The sequence below is a fragment of the Oryctolagus cuniculus genome, chromosome 5, assembly GCF_051225735.1.
Source record: "Oryctolagus cuniculus isolate XC-2025 breed Fujian yellow rabbit chromosome 5, ASM5122573v1, whole genome shotgun sequence".
Classification (NCBI taxonomy): Eukaryota; Metazoa; Chordata; class Mammalia; order Lagomorpha; family Leporidae; genus Oryctolagus; species Oryctolagus cuniculus.
In genome coordinates, this window is record NC_142871.1 from 127,327,657 (window position 1) to 127,346,977 (window position 19,321).

Here is a 19,321-nt window from a genome sequence, read left to right on the forward strand (position 1 = left end):
CAGAGTTCTGAGTCCGTCAGGAAAACACACCTGGGCACTTGGAAGGCAGGAATAAGGTAGAGGCCATAACTTTCACTGTTTTCTGTCATTTCTGCTGGGATGCACAAGTGGAGAGATGAGCTAATTTCATCTGTGACAGCAATGGCAAGCATCTCAGTGTCTGGTTCTCAGCTGTGTGGGTGTCAGGAGAAACGTGATCCTAGAGTGTCGTTCCCCCTCTTCGTGGAGGAACGACACTAAACCCTGCCTAGGCTTCATATCCGAGTCACGGCACCATTATGTCGCTCCCCGTCTTCGTGGAGGAGCGACACTGGACCCTGCGTTGTTCTTTCGTCTGCTCGGCCCTCCCCGGGTTTGCTGCTGGTCCTTCCCGGGTTGGCTACCGACCCTTCCACCTCCGTGGAAGGGCGGTTCCCCCTGCCACATTCCCCACTTCCGCGGGGGAGCGGCACACCGCCGGCCGGCTCTCTCGGGGGCTGCACAGGTGTTCCCCTTAGATGTTCCTGGTGCATGCCGTCTCTCTCCTCCTTTATAGTCCTCTTCCGCCAATCCGTGCTCTGCTACCCACACGCCGAGTACGCTGCTCTCCTCCAATCAGGAGCAGGTCCTGCTGCTTATTGGTTGAACTGGAGGCAGCTGCGTAAAAGCTGTTTTCTCCTCTCTCAGCGCCATATTGTGGGAGAGCAGATGCATAGAATAAGTCTTAATTCCAGTAACTTAGTCTAGTCCGAGTTGCTCCCAGTTGCTCCCCACACTAGAGCTTTTGATTCCAGGTGGGGACAGAAGGACCGGCTTCCTTTAGGGTCACTTCTGCCATCTTACTCTGGGGAGTCATTCTTGGAAGCTTTCCTAGCTGTTCTTACAACCCTTCAAACAATCCGGTAAGGACCTATTTTCCTTGTGAAGGGATCATTTGTTTTGGCTAGCTAGAGTGGTTGCAGCAATCTGCCGTATAACCCCAGTTGATAAACCCTATAAATACCTGTTCCCCTCACACCCCAACACTGCCTCAACACAGGGACTATAATCCTGGTGAGAAAATTTACTCCACCTGTTGGAGCCTTTGACTCCTATAAAAGCACAGCAACTCTGGGGCTATATAACTCCCTGCAGGATATACTCAGTCACAGCTGAGAACAGATTTGGAAAATATGTCCCGGTAAAGGTTTTTGAATTTCACATTCAAAAGGAGGTGGCAGAAGGATTGAAAAAAGGAGGTGGGGGAAGGAATAAAGTTATGTTGAGCACTTTTTGAGAGCCACTGACAGGGTGCTATGGTTTAAATATTAGTTTGAGTGACCTGCAAAGGCCCATGTGTTTTTAAAGGCTTGGTGCCCAAAGTCGTATGTTAATGGTCAATGGATTAGTGGTAGAAATTTAATCCAGTGATGACAACTGAAGATGGGGGCTTCAGGAAGGAATGGGATTGGATTAGGTGTTAGGGTGGAGCCCATGATTGAATCACAGTGGCTATCTTAAGGAGAGCCCACACAGACACAAGTGAGTACCTTCTCCATCTCTCGTGATCCTCTCTCCACAAGCCTTCTGCCATTGCCATCCTCTGGCCTTGCAGGGTACCAGACCAAAGGGGCTGCTCCATCTTGAATGGTGAACCCCCAGAACCGTGAGCTAAAAGAAACCTTCTTTCATAAATAGCTTGTAATAGGCATGTAGTAGTAGCCATTGAAAGCTGGCACATACAAAGGAAGATTCAGATGCCGAGCCAGAAGACCTGCTTTGCCACCTTCACTCTTGGATCCCGCAGCTTGTCCTGGTGATGGTGTTTGGTTTCATGGCAGAATGTAACCATCAGGAAAACTGAGAAACTGAGAGCGTGACTGGAAAAGTCACCCATCTCAACAGCCCTCCTTGCCTGGGTCTACAGCCAGGATGCAAATTCTCCAGAATGCTTTGTTTAGCAAATGAAGAACTAGCTGTGGGATCTAAGGAGAAAAAAACAGAAAACAAAAAGCTAACAGTATGTTTGTACCCATCCCAAGTACTCTTTCAGGAGATTTTTTAAATTTAAAAGTAAAATGCAGTTATTTTTATTTAAGACATTTCCCCATCTTGAACACATTTACATTTTTTCCTTCCCCCATTTACAGCCTATTTCCTGAAAAATGTTGAGAAGATTTAAGTGTCTAATATTTCCCAAGGCCATCTTATGATTCATCAGTTTATTGTTTGTTAAAATATCAGTCTCAAGAAACTGGCTTAAATGGGAATGGTCATCTGGATTTTCTCTTCTGATTTACTTCCTGGATGACATGATAATGAATTAAAGGATTAAAAAGTCAACATTTTGTTGGGTCTGTTGAACAACCAAGAAGTCCCATTAGATGAGACTGCTGACTTGAGTGGAGGCTGACAGACAACCCTCGGCCTCTGATACAGGATCACACATTAGTAGAACGTGTAGTTGGAGTGGGCCTGAGACACATCACCTCGTTTCACAGAGGAACAAAGGAACAAAGGAAATGACTAATTCAGGATCTCTAGTGGCCAGTGGCAGAGCTGGGAGTAGAATTTAGGTCTCTCAAGACTCCCCGTCCAGTTCTCTCTCTCTCCTCTACCTTGCTTATTTTCAAGGGTCAGATACCTTTCTAAGTATCCCTGCTTAGGAGAAATACAGAAGTCTTGTAGAAAACCGATTGTCTTTTACTCTGAGTTCCACGAAAGTCAGCAGTCTCATCTCCATTGTGCAGATAAGGGAAGAAAAGGCTCAAGGAGGGAGTCTAACTTGCCCAAGGCTGGACAACTAAAGTTAGAATAGAATCCTCCCAAACTCCCAAGCCGACGTCCTTCCCAATACCTTGTAATAGTTGGTCTGGCCCATTATATGAATTCACTGTGCTTTAGTCTTAAGAAGTATGTAATGAGTAGAATTCGGTCTAATTAAAGACCATCCAAGGTGGGTTAATGAAGTACAAAAAGGACTCATTAAAAGGAGCTGTCCTCCAGCAGGCAAGCCAATGGCAGTTACCTTTTCCATGTGAATGGTAGAAAGAGGTTCCTGTGTAATTTTCCAATCATTTAACAAGCTTTCTCTCTGTGGAGTATATGAGGGTCAGCATGTCCTTTTGTGATGGCCTGAGTCAAAGCTGACTTGAGCAGAAGGCGGCTAAAAGCCAGAGGCGGCTAAAGGTTAGAGATAGTCATTTCAAGCACCCTACAGGTCTCTGCAAAGTTGAGGAGAGGAAAACATATGCCCATAGCGCTGCCATTCAGAATGTTCTTGTTGAAGTATACCCGCTAAGCCTACCACCCAGCAAGTTATTTTTTATTAAAATATACCATAGTCTGCCATCCAGCACATAGTTTCAATGTTCTTCCTTTAATTTCTGTAGCATACCTGGAACCTAGTAGCTTGTGTTCCCCAGTGGCATTGATCATAAACATTTTTCATATGAGACTTCATCTTCCTGGGCGTCTTGCTTAATGGCTGCAAAACATTTCATGTCTGGGGAGAGTTCCCCTAGGTGCTAGAGATTCTCTGGAGGATCCGTAAACATCACGCCAGGGGACTCACGCTGTCAAAGACAGCAATGGCCTGTGTTGTTACTTCAAAAAGTAAAATGTTGACGAGAATATTCTCAAGCTAGATAATGATGACGGTTTACAACATGGTGAAGTAGTTCTTACTAGATATGTGCATTTGTATTCATTTTGTAATTCTAATGCAAAACATCAAAACCTGTCTGACACGTTAAAATTTGTTAAGAGGGAGGGAAGAACGAGTCGTTCCATGGGGATAATGATTATCCACACGCAATTTCCATTCCCAAACGTATTTTTGCAAAGGACAGTCTAAAATTTTCCTCATTTCTTCATTTTGAAACGAAATATGAATTTTAAAAAAACAAAATGCAAGAATTCTAAACCTTGGGCAATGGAAACAGTTTTTTGTTCATTTTAATGCCATACCAGTAGTTACTTTCAGTCTATATTAAATGGGGACTGGCCTCTACACTAAACACAATAAACCCCTTCATTTGTTTATCACAAATTATACTTTTGATTATGTATCAATCTCAATAAAATATTAATAAATTTTATTAATATTAGTATTAATAAAGCATGTGTCACATGTTAAATAGGAAATTAAATTTTGCCATGACATAGATATTATTGAAGGTTATATTAAATTAATTTTTCAGATAATTTAATACTATTTTATTAAAAATATTTTGTAAATTTTAAAACATATCAATGAGTTAATATTTATAAATTTAATATTTTGAATATTTTTGAGGCATTTTGAATGGTGCCTGGTGAATGATAAGTAATACATGTGTTTCCAAAATAAAAGGAATGCAGTTTTTTAAAATTTATTTATTTGAAAGGGTTACACAGAGAAAGAAGGAGAGACAGAGAGAGATGCAATAGCCAGAACTTCAACAATCTGAAGCTAGGAGCCAGGAGCTTCTTCCAGGTCTCCCACATGGGTGCAGGGGCTCAAGGCCTTGGGCCATCTTCCACTGCTTTCCCAGGCCACAGCAGAGAGCTGGATTGGAAGTGGAGCAGCCAGGACTCAAACTGGCACTCATATGACATGCTGGCACTACAGGTGGCAGCTTTACTTGCTATGCCACAGCGCCGGCCCCAAGGAATGTAAAATTACAAACTGATATTTTCAAATACCACAGATTTTATAAGATTGTGCATGAGTTGATAAAGGAGACTTGCATATGGCCAGCGCCATGGCTCACTCGGCTAATCCTCCACCTGCGGGACCGGCACCCCGGGTTCTAGTCCCGGTCGGGGCACCGGATTCTGTCCTGGTTGCTCCTCTTCCAGTCCAGCTTTCTGCTATGACCTGGGAAGGCAGTGGAGGATGGCCCAAGTGCTTGGGCCCTGCACCTACATGGGAGACCAGGAGGAAGCACCTGGCTCCTGGCTTTGGATCAGTGCAGCACACCGGCCACAACGCACTGGCTGTAGTGGCCATTTGGGAGGTGAACCAATGGAAGGAAGACCTTTCTCTCTGTCTCTCTCTGTCTAACTCTGCCTGTCCAAAAAAAAAAAAAAAAAAGAGAGACTTGCATAGTAATAAATATGAGAGTACTTCAAAAAGTTCATGGAAAAATAGGTTTAAAATATAAATTTATTTTGGTGCAAAAATTTTTGAAATTTGTGTGTAGTTTTTTTTATAAAACATTTCTGTGAGTCTTTTGAAGAGCCCCTCATATGGATAGATTTCTATTTTTTTTTTACCAAAATAAACATATTTTAACTCCATTTTTTATGAACATTTTAGAAGCATCCAATATCCAAACATTGGGAAAGGCAGATTTACATAATCATTTACCCATTGTTGCCAGGATCACTGTGATGAACGTTTTTCAAGCATAAACAAGATTCTGTAGTTAGTGTTGTTTTCTTGAGATATAGTCATAGAATTAGAGTTATTGACCCCAAAGTTGAGATGACATGTATCATTTTTGATGTATACCAGAGTTACTGATCTTATCTGTGAGGCACTTTGCATAAAGAAAAATATAAAACCCCAGCTCTGAGTTAGGCCCTGTGCAAGAGGCTTTACCAACATCATCTCTCTTGATCCTCAGAGTAATGCTAGGGCACGTGATACTATCATCCTCATTTTCTAGTTAGTAAACTAAGACTTGAAAAGCTGCCTCATTGTGATCTAATACGTAGGACAGAATGTTGAGTTTCTATAGCAAGGACATTGCATTAGTCAGCTTTCTGATAGTCAACAAAATATCTAAGACAAGCTACTTATGAAGGAAACCTCACAATTTTGAGCCTTGTAATCCAAGATTGAGCTGCCTCTGTTGGTTCAGCCATCTGGTGTCATCAGAGGATGGGCAATGGCAGGGTATGGCAGTCCTTGAGCCCTTGCATCCTTGTGGGAGTTCTGGAAGAAGCTCTGGGCTCCTGGCTTTGGTCTGGCCCAGCTCTAGCCATCACATTTGAGGAGTGAACCAGAGGATGGAAGATAATCTCTCTCTGCTTCTTCCCCTCTCTGTAACTCTGCCTTTCAAATAAATAAAATAAAGATAAAAGAAAAATAAGAGGAAGGATACATGGTAAGCTAGGAAGCAGAGAGAACCACTGGGCCTGATTCAGGCATTTTATAACCAAACCTAATGTGAGAGCTACTTTCCAAGGGCAGGCCTCCCATGACCTAGGACCTCCCATTAAGCCCGCCTGCTGAATGTCAAAATTGGATCAAATATCCACCTCCTACTATCATCAGTCCATGACTTTGGGACTTAACTGTCTGCATGAGTTTGGGGGTAATGTCCTATACAAACCATAGTAGGCATTAAGCAGGAAAGTCTGTCCATACCAGTGCTGTGGCATAGGGTTGAATATCCACCTGTGACGCCAGCATCCCATGCTGCTCCACTCCAATCCAGCTCCCTGCTGATGGACCGGGATAACTGCGAGTCCTTGAATCCCTGCAACCACGTGGCAGATGTGGAAGAAGCTCCTGGCTTCTGGCTTCAGATCAGTCCTGCTCTGGCTGTTGCAGCCATTTGGGGAGCGAACCAGTGGATGGAAGACTTCTCTCTCTGTCTTTTGCTTTCTCTGTCTGTAGCTCTGCCTCTCAAGTAAATAAATATCTTTTTTTAAAAAAAAGTCTGTCTTATAGTAATTTCTTTTTCTTGGTTGAAGGAGATTGGAGGGAGTCAACTTGTCATCTACAGGATTTTCATGGACTTGAGAATCTTAAAGTTAGATTAGAAATATGGAAATGGGTGGGAGAGTGAGCCAAGAGTGATTGGTAGGGTTATTTAGTTTATTGGTTTCTTAAGGCTACTGGTGGCTTACACAGCATAAATTTATTTTCTCATAGTTTTGCAGGCTTGAAGTCAAAAATAAAAATGCCACAGGGTCATGCTCTCTCTCAAGGCCCTGGGAAAGAGCCTTACCTTTCCTAGTTCTGGTGGTTGCTGGCACATTGGCATTATTTGGCTTATAGACACATTCTAATCTCTGTCTTCAAATGGCCTTTGCCCCCACGTGTTTATGTCTCAAATTTCCTTCTTTTCCTTCTTTTTACAAGGACATCAGTTATATTGGATCTAGAGCCAGTCCTAATCCAATATGATTTCATCGTAGCTTGATTACATCTGTTAGGACACTGTTTCCAAGTAAGGCTGTGGTGAACATACATTTCGGGGATAACACTATCCCACCCAATATACTCTGGAAGGGGATCTTAACCATTCTACATCTCTACACTTCCTAATTTGGGTCATGCAGAGGTTTCTGCTCCAAGACAGTGGGTCCAAGAGGAAAGACAGTGTATTAGGAGGCTGCTGACACCCAGAAGAAAGAGTCTCCCACACTCCGAAAGCCAGATACAGGCTCATCCGCATCTGGATGTGACATGTGAAGTGTGCTCATCACGCTTCATTGCACTGCATGCACTGTGCTCCCTGCAGCCACTACTCTCACTGCATGCAAACCACTGCACAGACTGCACTCAAGTGCTGTGGGCTATGTGCAAAGAAGGTGGAGTGTTCCGTGTACACAGTGACTACAGTGCCTGTAGAGCAGTCAGTACACAGTGCTTGCAGTGCACACAGTGAGTGCAGTTACTTGCAGTATGTGCGATGGATGCAGTGTGCAGTGAGCAAGTGCAGGCAGTGTATGGAGTAAACACAGAGCTGCTGTGAGTGCAACATGTGGAGTTCACATTACTGAAAAGTACATTTGATCTTATCCCATTATGTTGGAGAACATACTCTTTTTTTTAACCCAGAGAACTTTTTTCTTCAAAGATCTATTTATTTATTTGAAATGCAGAGCTATAGAGAGGCAGAGAGAGAGATGGAAGAGGTCTTCCACCTGCTGGTTCACGCCCTAGATGACCGCAATGGCTGGAGCGGAGTCGATCCAAAGCCAGGAGCCAGGAGCCTTTTCCATGTTGCCCACACGGATGCAGGGACCCAAGGGCTTGGGGCCATCCTCTACTGCTTTCCCAGGACATAGCAGAGAGCTGGAATGAAAGTTGAGCAGCCAGGATTTGAACTGGCACCAATATGGGATGCCGGCACTGCAGGTGGTGACTTTATCTGCTATGCCACAGCGCTGGCCCAGGAGTACATACTCTTAATTTTGGAAAGTGGTGCTGCCCAGGGTATGTGAAGTGTGAAGTAGGCTCATCATACTGTGCTTAGCGTGTACAGTGTGTTATGTGCGAAGAGTGCAGTGTCCAGTGTGCACAGTGCCAGCTGTGACTACCGTGGTTGCAGGGCATTCAGTGAGCAGGGGCTGCAGCGGCTACAGGGAGCACAATGCATGAGTGCTTGCAGAAAGCACAGAGTGTGTGCGGCGAGGGCTGTGATCACAGTGCCTGCCGGGGATGAGTGCAGTGAGCAGAGTCTGCACTCGGCAAGTGCAGTGCCTGCAGTGTGCACTGTGCACTAAATGTGTGCAGGGAAGGATGTACGTTCTGTGACTGTTAGGCCCCCACTACAACCTTCTATGTGTTTTACTATTTGATTACGATAACTCCACCATGTTGCTCTTCATTTTCATAGTTTTTCTGGATACTATTGCTAGCTTTTTATAAATCAATTTAGAAAACAAATGATGGGGCTGGTGCTGTGGCACAGTGGGTTAATGCCCTGGCCTGAATTACCTGCATCCTATATGGGTGCTGGCTCGAGACCCGGCTGCTCCACTTCCGATCCAGCTCTCTGCTCATGGCCTGGGAAAGCAGTGGAAGATGGCCCAAGTCCTTAGGCCCCTGCACCCACATGGGAGACCCAGAAGAAGCTCCTGTAACCTGACTTTGGATCAGCACAGCTCTGGCTGTTGCGGCCAACTGGGGAGTGAACCAGTAGATGGAAGACTTCTTTCTCTCTCTGCCTCTCCTCTCTCTGTGTAACTCTGATTTTCAAATAAAAATAAATAAATCTTTTTTTTAAAAAAAAGAAAACAAATGATCCATTTCCAGGAAAAACATTGGTATCTTTATTAAGGTGAAGTTAAATTTATAAATTGACTTGGAGAGAACAGGAAGACTGACTCTTTCCAGTCTTTCAGTTCAATTTTTGTACCCCACAGTTGTGTTTTGAAACTTTCCTCATAAAGATGTTATATGTTTCTTATTAAGTTTATTCTTGAGTAGTTTCTCTCTCTCTTTTTAAAGATTTGTTTATTTGAAATGCAGAGTTATAGAGAGAGGCAGAGAGAGAGAGAGAGAGAGAAAGAGAAAGTCTTCTATCTGCTGGTTCACTCCCCAGATGGTTGCAATGGCTGGAACTGAGCCAGTCTGAAGCCAACAGACAGAAGCCTCTTCCGGGTCTCCCACGTCCAAGGATTTGGGCCATCTTCTACTGCTTTCCCAGGCCATAGTAGAGAGTGGGATGGGAAGTGGAACAGCTGGGTCTAGAACCGGCACCCATATGGGATGCCGGCACTGCAGGCAGCGGCTTTATCCACTATGCCATAGCACTGGCCCCTAGTTTCTCTCTTTGTTGTTGTTTTTGCTCTTCTAAATGTGATCTTTTTGTCTACTTTATTTTTTGAACTGGAATTTACATAAGAAGGTCAGTCAGTATTATAAATTAATTTCACTCTATAATTTACTGGCTTTTTTTTTATTACCTGTAGTGATTTTTTAGTTGATTCTCTTAAATATAAGGTATCATTTGAAAATAAGGAGGCTGGTGCTGTGGGGCAGTGAGTTAAGGGGCAATGAGTTAAGCCACTGCTTGCAATACTTGTGTCCCATATCAGAGTGTTGGTTCAAGTCCTGGTTTCTCTGCTTCCAATTCAGCTTCCTGCTAATGTGCCTGGGAATGCAGAAGAGGGTGGGCCAAAGGTTTGGACCCCTGCCACTCACGTTACCACCCATGTGGGAGACCAGGATGGAGTTCCAGGCTCCTGGCTTCAGACTGGCCTATCCCCAGCCATTGCAGCCATTTGGGGGAGTGAACCAGTGGATGGAAGATATTTCTCTCTCTCTCTCTCTCCCTCTCCCTCTCCCTCTCTTCCTTTCTCTGTCTCCCACTCTTTTTCTGTAATCCTGCCTTTCAAATAAATAAAATAAATATTTTTTAAGGAAAAGATTAATTCTGGCTTCTAGATTAATAAATATGTGTTAGGGAAGTTATCATCTATTTATGTTGTATGGGGGTTGATTTTAAAATCATGAGATAGTTTTTACTTTTATCCAAATCCTTATTACTGGAAGTTGAGATCATAGCATTTTTCTTCAGATATAATATATAGACATTCCTAAAATTGAACCACCTTTCCTTCATAGGACAAACATTGCTTTGTTATTATTTTAAATGTGTTCCTTGATTCTGCTTGCTAACATTTTTGAAGTTTTTTCCTTGATATATTTTTAAAAGATTTATTTATTTACTTATTTAACAGGCAGTGTGACAGAGAGAGAGAGAGGGAGAGAAAGAGGAGGAGGAGAGAGAAATTTTCCATCCCCTGTTTCACTCCCCAAATGGTTGCAATGACTGGGACTGGGCCAGGTAAAAGCCAGGAGCCAGGAACTCCATCCTGGTCTCCCACATGGGTGGTAACGTGAGTGGCAGGGGTCCAAACCTTTGGCCCACCCTCTTCTGCATTCCCAGGCACATTAGCAGGAAGCTGAATTGGAAGCAGAGAAACCGGGACTTGAACCAACACTCTGATATGGGACGCAACTGTTGCAAGCATTGGCTTAACCTGTGTGTCACAATGCTGGTTCTTGCATTAACATTTATAAGTGAGGTTGGTCTGTAGTTTTCTTTCTTTGTGCAATCTTTGTCAGGTTTTGGTATCAATGTTATATTCACTATAGAATCATTTAAAAATAAATTATCAGACTGAGGTTTCTCAGAAAATATAGGCTGTGTGAATTCAGGTCACCAACCAACATGAAGACTAGCTTGTGGTTCTGCATTTTCAGGTGATATTTTTATTTCACCTTCTACCCACCAAGGTGGAAGTGGCAAGTTTGCTTACTATACTTTTCTGCAGACTGGGTTTTTCTAACTCTTTGTCTGGTATCTTGTTTCTGAGCATAGGTCTCCTACCCATTTTCCTCACCTTAGAAGGACTTCTATGCTTGCAAGAGTGAAAAATGGAAGCTTAAGATCATAAAAGATTTATCACAAAGCACCTGTAATTCCAACTGGATTTCTCCTCTCGTTTGACTTATGTATTTTTTTTGTGACTTTCTTATCAACTCATTAAAAATATATTGGTTGTTTTTTTTTTTTTTTGGACAGGCAGAGTGGACAGTGAGAGAGAGAGACAGACAGAAAGGTCTTCCTTTGCCGTTGGTTCACCCTCCAATGGCCACCGCGGCCGGCGCGCTGTGGCCAGCACACCGCGCTGATCCAATGGCAGGAGCCAGGTGCTTATCCTGGTCTCCCATGGGGTGCAGGGCCCAAGCACTTGGGCCATCCTCCACTGCACTCCCTGGCCACAGCAGAGAGCTGGCCTGGAAGAGGGGCAACCGGGACAGAATCCGGCGCCCCGACCAGGACTAGAACCTGGTGTGCTGCCGCCGCAAGGCGGAGGATTAGCCTAGTGAGCCGCAGCGCCGGCTAAAAATATATTATTTTTAAGAAGATTTATTTATTTGTTTAAAAGGCAGAATTACAAAGAGAGGAGGGAGAGATCTTCTATGTGCTGGTTCACTTCCCAAATGACTGCAACAGCCAGGGCTGGGCCAGGCCAGAGCCAGGAGCCAGAAGCCAGGAGCCAGAAATTCCATCCAGGTCTCCCAAGTGGGTAGCAATCGCCCAAACACTTGGACCATCTTCCACTACTTTTCCAGGCACATTAGCAGGGAGCTGAATTGGAAGAGGAGCAGCAGAAACTTGAACCTGTACTATTATGGGTACAAGCTGTGGCTTAACCTGCTGTGCCACAATGCCAGACCCTAAATATCATTTTTAAATTGAAAACAAATCAATGTTATGTAGCATTAATTCTTACTTGTTTTGCACCAAGAATGATATTCAGTATAACTATATCACTTAAAAAAGTTATCAGAACTTGCCTTATCAAATATAAAAATCTATAGCACTAAAACAATTAAAACTGCATGATTTTGACATAAAAAGAGATAAATAGATTAATGAAGGTAGCAGGAAAACTGTAGAAACAAATCTGTCTACATATGAGAACTAATACTAGTTAGTACAATACAAAATTCAATAGTATTTGAATAAATAGTATTTATCATAAATTTAGTTAGTATTATTTTGTTACTTAAATATTTAGTATAATAAATTTTTTAAGTAAGTGCTGTACAATCAAGGCAAGTAAAGTTAAATCACAACTATATCCCATTTGCAAAACCAAATTCTGGATAGATTAAAGGGATCTTTACAGAACCCCAAAGCTATAAAATCATTCAATGAGAATACAGGAAAGTATTTTAACCACTGAAAAGAAAAAGAGCCTCTAAAGCAAACACACACACACACACCCCACAGTCATATAGGAGAGCATAATTGACCATGGAGTAGGGAAGGCCTTCTAAAATAAGATGTACTTACACTCTAGCATATAACAAACTTTACAGGAAAAATTGATAAACTTGATTAGTTAAAAATAAAGACTTCATAGGTTTGATTCCTGGCTGCTCTACTTCTGTCTGACCCAGCTCCCTGCTGATGTGCCTGGGAAGGTAGCGGGGGATGGCCCAAGTGCTTATGCCCTGTCACCTGCAGGGGAGATCCAGATAGAGCTCCAGGCTGCTGGCTTCAGCCTGACCCAGCCCTGGCCATTGCGGCCATTTGAGGAGTGAACCAGGGGTTGGAGGTTCTCTCTCTCTCTCTGTCTCTCCCTCTCTCTGTGAAACTCTGCCTTTCAAACAAACCAACAAACAAAACATTCCAGTTGTGGAGGTTTATCTAAATACAGTTACAAGTCAGAAGCTTGGCTGCACATGAATAAGATGCCAATGCAAACAGTTCAGAAAATCATAGATTATTTTTACTGTTGTACAGGTGATAAGTTTTACAGTTCTTGGCAGCATGTTAAATATATTGTTCCACTAATTTCTTTCCTTTATATACTTAATGAGAACTTACCAGTAATTTGAATCACTGCTTCTCTACATATAATGTATCATTTATTATTTTCTCTGGGTGTTTTTCAAATGTGTTCTTTACTTTTGGTTTTCAATAGTTGGATATGATATATCTAGGAAATATTTAGTTTGAGTTTATGTGGTTTGGAATTTACTAAGTTCTTAAATTTCAGTCACCAAATTCTGTAAGATTTTGTTTATATTCTTCAAACATAATTCTGATTTATTCTGTCAAAAATATAAAGACTTTATTCTTTTTTTTTTTTTTTTGACAGGCAGAGTTAGACAGTGAGTGAGAGGGAGAGAGACAAAGAGAAAGGTCTTCCTTTTCCGTTGGTTCACCTCCCAAATGGCCGCCACCACCAGTGTGCTGTGGCCGGCACGCTGCGCCAATCAGAGCCAGGAGCCAGGTGCTTCCTCTTGGTATCCCATGTGGGTGCAGGGCCCAAGCACTTGGGCCATCCTCCACTGCCTTCCAGGGCCACAGCAGAGAGCTGGACTGGAAGAGGAGCAACTGGGACAGAATCTGGTGCCCCGCCAGGGTGCCGGCACCACAGGCGGAGGATTAGCCAAGTGAGCCATGGCGCTGGCCAAGACTTTGTTCTTATAAAGCATACCAAATCCAAAGTAAAAGACAAAACAAGAGGCCAGAATAAAATATTCATATCTAGCCGGTGCCGCGGCTCACTAGGCTAATCCTCCACCTTGCGGCGCTGGCACACCGGGTTCTAGTCCCGGTTGGGGCGCCGGATTCTGTCCCAGTTGCCCCTCTTCCAGGCAAGCTTTCTGCTGTGGCCAGGGAGTGCAGTGGAGGATGGCCCAAGTCCTTGGGCCCTGCATCCCATGAGAGACCAGGATAAGTACCTGGCTCCTGCCATCGGATCAGCGGCTATTGGAGGGTGACCCAACGGCAAAGGAAGACCTTTCTCTCTGTCTCTCTCTCTCACTGTCCACTCTACCTGTCAAAAAAATTAAAAAAAAAATTCATATCAAATATGAGGGGACTTCAAAACATTTTTTAGAAAATGGAATTAAAAGGTAATTTTATTTTGGTGTGCAGCTCTTTTGAAATTCATACGGATGAAATGTATTCAAAAAGTTCATGAAAATATGTATTATGAAGAAAAAACATATGGATTTCAAAATGAACAAACCTGAGGAAGCACCAAGTCATGCCAAGTACTTGATAATAGTTAAATGAGAGTAAATAAGTGTAGATATATTTTTCTGATATAGAAAAGTCTCCAAGACATATTTTAAAGTGAAAAAAAATCAACGGAATGAATCATATGTACAGTATTATAACACTTAGATAAAACAAAACCAGGGGTGGGTGTTATGGGGTAGCCTAGAATACTCATATTCCATATTGGAGTGCCTGGTTCAAGTCCTGGCTATTTTACTTCTGATACAGTTTTCTGCTAATGCATATCCTGGGAGGCAGCAGAGAATGACCCAAGTCCCCGGGTTCCCGCCACCCACATGGGGAACCCAGATGGAGTTCTAAGCTACTGGTTTTGGTGTGGCCTAGCCCTGGCTATTGCAAACTTTAGGGGAGTAAATCAGGAGATGGAAGATCTCCCTCCCTCTCTCTCTCTCTCTCTCTCTCAAATAAATAAATAAACATTAAGAAAAACTATTTCTAAAAAAAAATCACTAAGTAAAACTCTCTATATACACAGATACATGCAAATGGAAAAGTATTAAAAAGATAACTATGGAGAGAATATAAATAGCGATATAGGGAAATGTCCTGCATTATTTATAGAAGTACAGAACAAAAATAAAAGCAGGTAGAAAATCCAGGAAAAACAAAAGGCAGGCAGGAAGGAAATGTAACCCTAGTGATTACTGCTTCTGCCATGTACATGGTTGGTGCAGAGCTATACACTGAATGTTTGTGTTCCCCTAAATTCATATGGTGAACCCAGAACCTCCACAGTGACATTATTAGAAGGAAGAGCCTTTGAGAGGTAACTAGGTTTAGATGAGGTCATAAGAGTGGAGCCCTCATGGAATTAGTGGTTTTCTAAGAACAGGAAGAGCTAAAGGAAGAGGCTTTATCTCTCTTCGCTGTGAGGACACAGTGAGAATACAGCACCATGCAAATCAGAAAGAAGGCCCCCACCAAGAACCAAATTTGCTGGCACCTTGACCTTGTACTTCTTAGCCTCCAGAGCAATAAGAAACAAATTCCTACTGCGTAAGACACCCAATCTATGATACTTAGTTATGGAAGCCTGAGCTAAGACAATAATATCTTTACATTGAAAGTTGCTTGTAACCAAGCTTTATCTTCTAAGATAAAGCTTAAAAGACTTAGTTATACAATAAATGTTGGCAATTTAAAAAACATTTTATTTATGTACTTGAAAGGCAAAGCATGAGAGAGAGAGAGAGAGAGCTGAGGTTGGGCCAAACCAAAGCCAGAAGACAAGAACTCAATCCAGGTCTCCCACTTGGGTGACAGGGATGCAAGTGCTTAAACCATAATCAGCTGCCTTGCAAGGTGCCCAACAGCAGGAAGCTGAATGGGAAGCAAAGGTGAGACTCAATCCCAGGCACTCCAGTGTGGGATGCAGGTGTCCCAAGCAGCAGCTTAACCCACTGTGCTGCAGCATCCTCCTCCAAATGTTATCAGTTTTGATCAAGCAAAAGTCTGGATGACAGAAGGTGCAAAGTGAAGTGCAGAATTGTTGAGTGGACTGCTTGTGGAGATAATGTATTCATTTTACAAAGCGCAATGAAGGGTAGTTGATAGAACAAAAAATAAAGGTGTTGGAGTGGTATTTATAGCCTTAAAGGTGACCAAGAGGAGCTAAAATGGGACGTGAAGGACATCTGAATGTTCATCCATCATGGGACAGGTTTTCAGATAGCACTCAATGTTGATAAACCAAGAAACAGAGGTGCAGGCATATTTAGGAATATGAGATATAACAGTTAGAAGGCCTTCTTTTCCCCCAATAGCAAAAATAATCATAATTTAATTTGGCTTGAATTGTAAGGAAATGTATTGGCTTATCACTAAATTCCCAAAGATTTTAGATAGATTGCATCTCAGCCCAATTTATCATAAAAACTTTTCTCATTTTGGGAATATGTTCATAGGAAATAAGTACCTCTGTCTGCAAAAAAAAAAAAAAAAAAAAAAAAATCATCACTCTCTATAAGGGTAGACTCAGTCCTGGCCAGTGAAGTGAAGCCTCCCTGTTTAAGACATAAACACCTCTTTGTCCAGTTAGCTCTAGATTTCATTTTTAAAAACTCTACCACTTGTATGTTTTGTATATAGATGTGCCTGATTACGTTCAACAAAAAATATAGCAAGTCAGAAATGGAACAGGTGGAATTCTCCTTCTGTAATGCCTGCCATTTCTCTTTGAGTAATCAACCTTCTAGTAAAAGATATCATGTGTTGGTGATGAGATTCTAGGAGAACCGTCTAGCTTTCTTTTCAATTCTTAAAAAATTTATTTATTTAAAAGGCAGAGAGAGAGAGGGAAAGGGGGAGAGAGAGAGAGAGAGCGAGAGCAAGAGCGAGAGCGAGAAATCTCTCATCTCTGGCTCATTCATCAAATGACTACATGGCCATGGGTTGGCAGAGGCTAAAGTTGGGAACCAGGAACTCAGTCCAGGTTTCCCATGTGTGTAGCAGGGAACCAACTACTTTGGCTATTACCTTTTGCCTTCCAAAGTATGTATTAGCTGAAAGCTGGGACTTGAACTCAGGCACTCTGTTATGGCGTGTGAGAGTCCCAAGTGTTGTCATAACCACTGTGCCAAATACCCACCCCAGTGCTACCTAAATAGGGCTTTATGGGACTGCAGATGGAGATATTCTCAAAGATGAAAGGGAACTTGAAAATACTGAACAAGATTACCTGGGAAAGTAATGGATTTCCTGATTCCTAGAGACCTTTAGGCACTGAAAGTTCTCCTGAATTGTTTTTCAGGTCATCAATTGAAAAAATAATGTCAGCATCAGATACTGTTCTAAGGCCTTTGTGTAGTCCTGAGTTTTTACATATTTAGGTTTGAAGAGCACAAATTTGAGAGTTTGCTTTCTTGTTTTCCCTCAAGGTACAAAAGTTTCACAGAGTATGGAAAAAACAAATGGAGAGAAAAAAATACAAACTTGAATTTAAACTCATTTTCCTGAAAATGACAAAGCTTATGATTTGCCACATAGTCTACACAGTTTGGGAACAGTGTCATTTCTCCATTTGTTCCTATAGAATTATTATATTCAAAAGAAAGGCATAGGAAAAGATATTCCTTTTTACATTAGATTTTATTCAAGGCTGGTTGCCATCAGTGTTCTAAGAAATAATAATGGGCAATAATCATGTGTACTGCCTCCAAAGTGCTTTTCTGTGGAAGGACCTTGAAGAACATTTATAAATGGCGTCTCGTTCATCTCAGCCACATTTGTGCCAGAGGACAGACACTCTTGTGTGACAACATTACAGTCAGAGGGGTGCCAAGGAAAGTGAAATGATTTGTTCAAGGTCCAACTTACAGGTCCCTGGGGACAATTGGGTCAACGTTTCTTTCCTTCCTTCCATTCTCTTTTTTTCTTCCTTCCTCTCTCTCCCAGCCCCCCTTTTTAAAAGATTTATTTTATTTATTTGAAAGACAGAGTTACAGAGAGAGGCAGAGGCAGAGAGAAAGAGAGAGGTCTTCTATCTGTTGGTTCACTCCCTAAATGACTGCAATGGCCAGAGCTGAGCTGATCCGAAGCCAGGAGCCAGGAGCTTCCTCCAGGTCTCCTACGCAGGAGCAGGGGCCCAGGGACTTTGACCATCTTCTACTGCATTCCCAGGCCATAGCATAGAGCTGGCTCTGAACTGGAGCAGCCGGGACTTGAACTGGCACCCACATGGGATGCTTGTGCTGCAGGGCAGGTCTTTAATCTTCTGTGCCACAGCGCTGGCCCCACTGGCAACCTCTTTCTCTCTCTCCTTTTTCTTTCTCTTTCTTTCTTTCAAGAGGCACACACAGACACAGACACACACATACACACACACACACACACACACAGAGAAAGAGATAGAGCTTCCATTCACTGGTCCGTTCTCCAGATGGCCACAAGAGACTGCGCTTACATGTTATTTATGGGTGTTGGCTTAATGCTTCTCTTCCAAGAGTGTGGGAACAATGTCTTAAGACTCTGGAATAAGCTTTTATTCTCCCCCTAAGATTTATTTATTTATTTGAAAGGCAAAATTTACAGAGAGAAGGAGACAGTAAAAGAGAGAGAGAGAGAGATCTTCTGTCCAATGGTTCACTTCTCAAATGGTCACAATAGCCAGGGCCAGGCCTGAATAAAGTCAGGAGCCAGGAGCTTCATCTGGGTCTCCCATGTGGATGGCAGAAGCCCAAGCACTTGAGGCATCTTCTACTGCTTTCCCAGGCACATTCACAATGGCTGGATCAGAAGTGGAGTGGCTGGGACACGAGTCAGCTCCCATACAGTATGCTGGGCATTGCAGGCGGCAGGTTTATCTGCTGTGTCACAATATCAGCCCTTTATACAATAAGCTTTTTAAAAAATTCATAATTTATTTTCTCAGATTATGAAAGTAGTATGTATTCTTTGTGGAAATATAGCTAAAAAGGCAGAAAAAAAGTCACTATTACTTCACACTCTCAAAAACAATGTCATTACAGAGGTTCATAATCTGTGGTCCATGTTCTTGTGGTGGTCAGTGTATGGCCTTAGGGAGATCCATGAGTCTGTGAAAACTGGTGCACATTTGTGTAGAGATGCACATTTTTCTGAGTGAAAAATCTGAAATGGAATCAAGTAAGTTTAGTTGATACTAGGTACATAGGGACCAATGCTGGCTAACTTAGAGAAAGACTGTTTTTTGAAAAAGCCATCAGAAGTGGCAGCAAGGCTGCAAAAGCTGGTTAGGACAAGGAGCAGGTGGTTGCAGGACTGGCACAGCCAACACGACCACCACAGAGGCACGCAGCTCTTGGCAAGGGGCGTAAGTTCTGAGAGGTGTGTCAGGCAGTTTTGTCATTGTGCAAACATCGTAGAGTGCACTCACATTAGCACAGGGTGTGTGGGGCTGCTGGTGGTATAACACAGCACACTGTTTCATAGCAAACTTTTAAACATGATTACATTTTTTTTAAAAATTAATTAACTTGTTTTTTTTTTTTTTTTCTCATTTGAAAGGCAGGGAAACAGACAGACAGACTCAGAGATCTTCTAGCTGCTGGTTCACTTCCCAAATGCCCACAATAGACAGGGCTGAACCAGTCTGAAACCAGGTG

At 42.6% G+C, this 19,321-nt stretch overlaps 1 long non-coding RNA gene across 1 annotated transcript in view; it reads left to right on the plus strand.

Moving 5' to 3' along the window:
* Nucleotides 1–613: 613 nt before the first annotated feature.
* Nucleotides 614–19,321, plus strand: part of LOC149126652 (uncharacterized) — a 31,461-nt gene continuing 12,753 nt past the window's right edge. The window contains exon 1 of the long non-coding RNA XR_016234608.1: nt 614–881. This is a non-coding gene — a long non-coding RNA (uncharacterized LOC149126652). The remainder of the gene's footprint in view (nt 882–19,321) is intronic.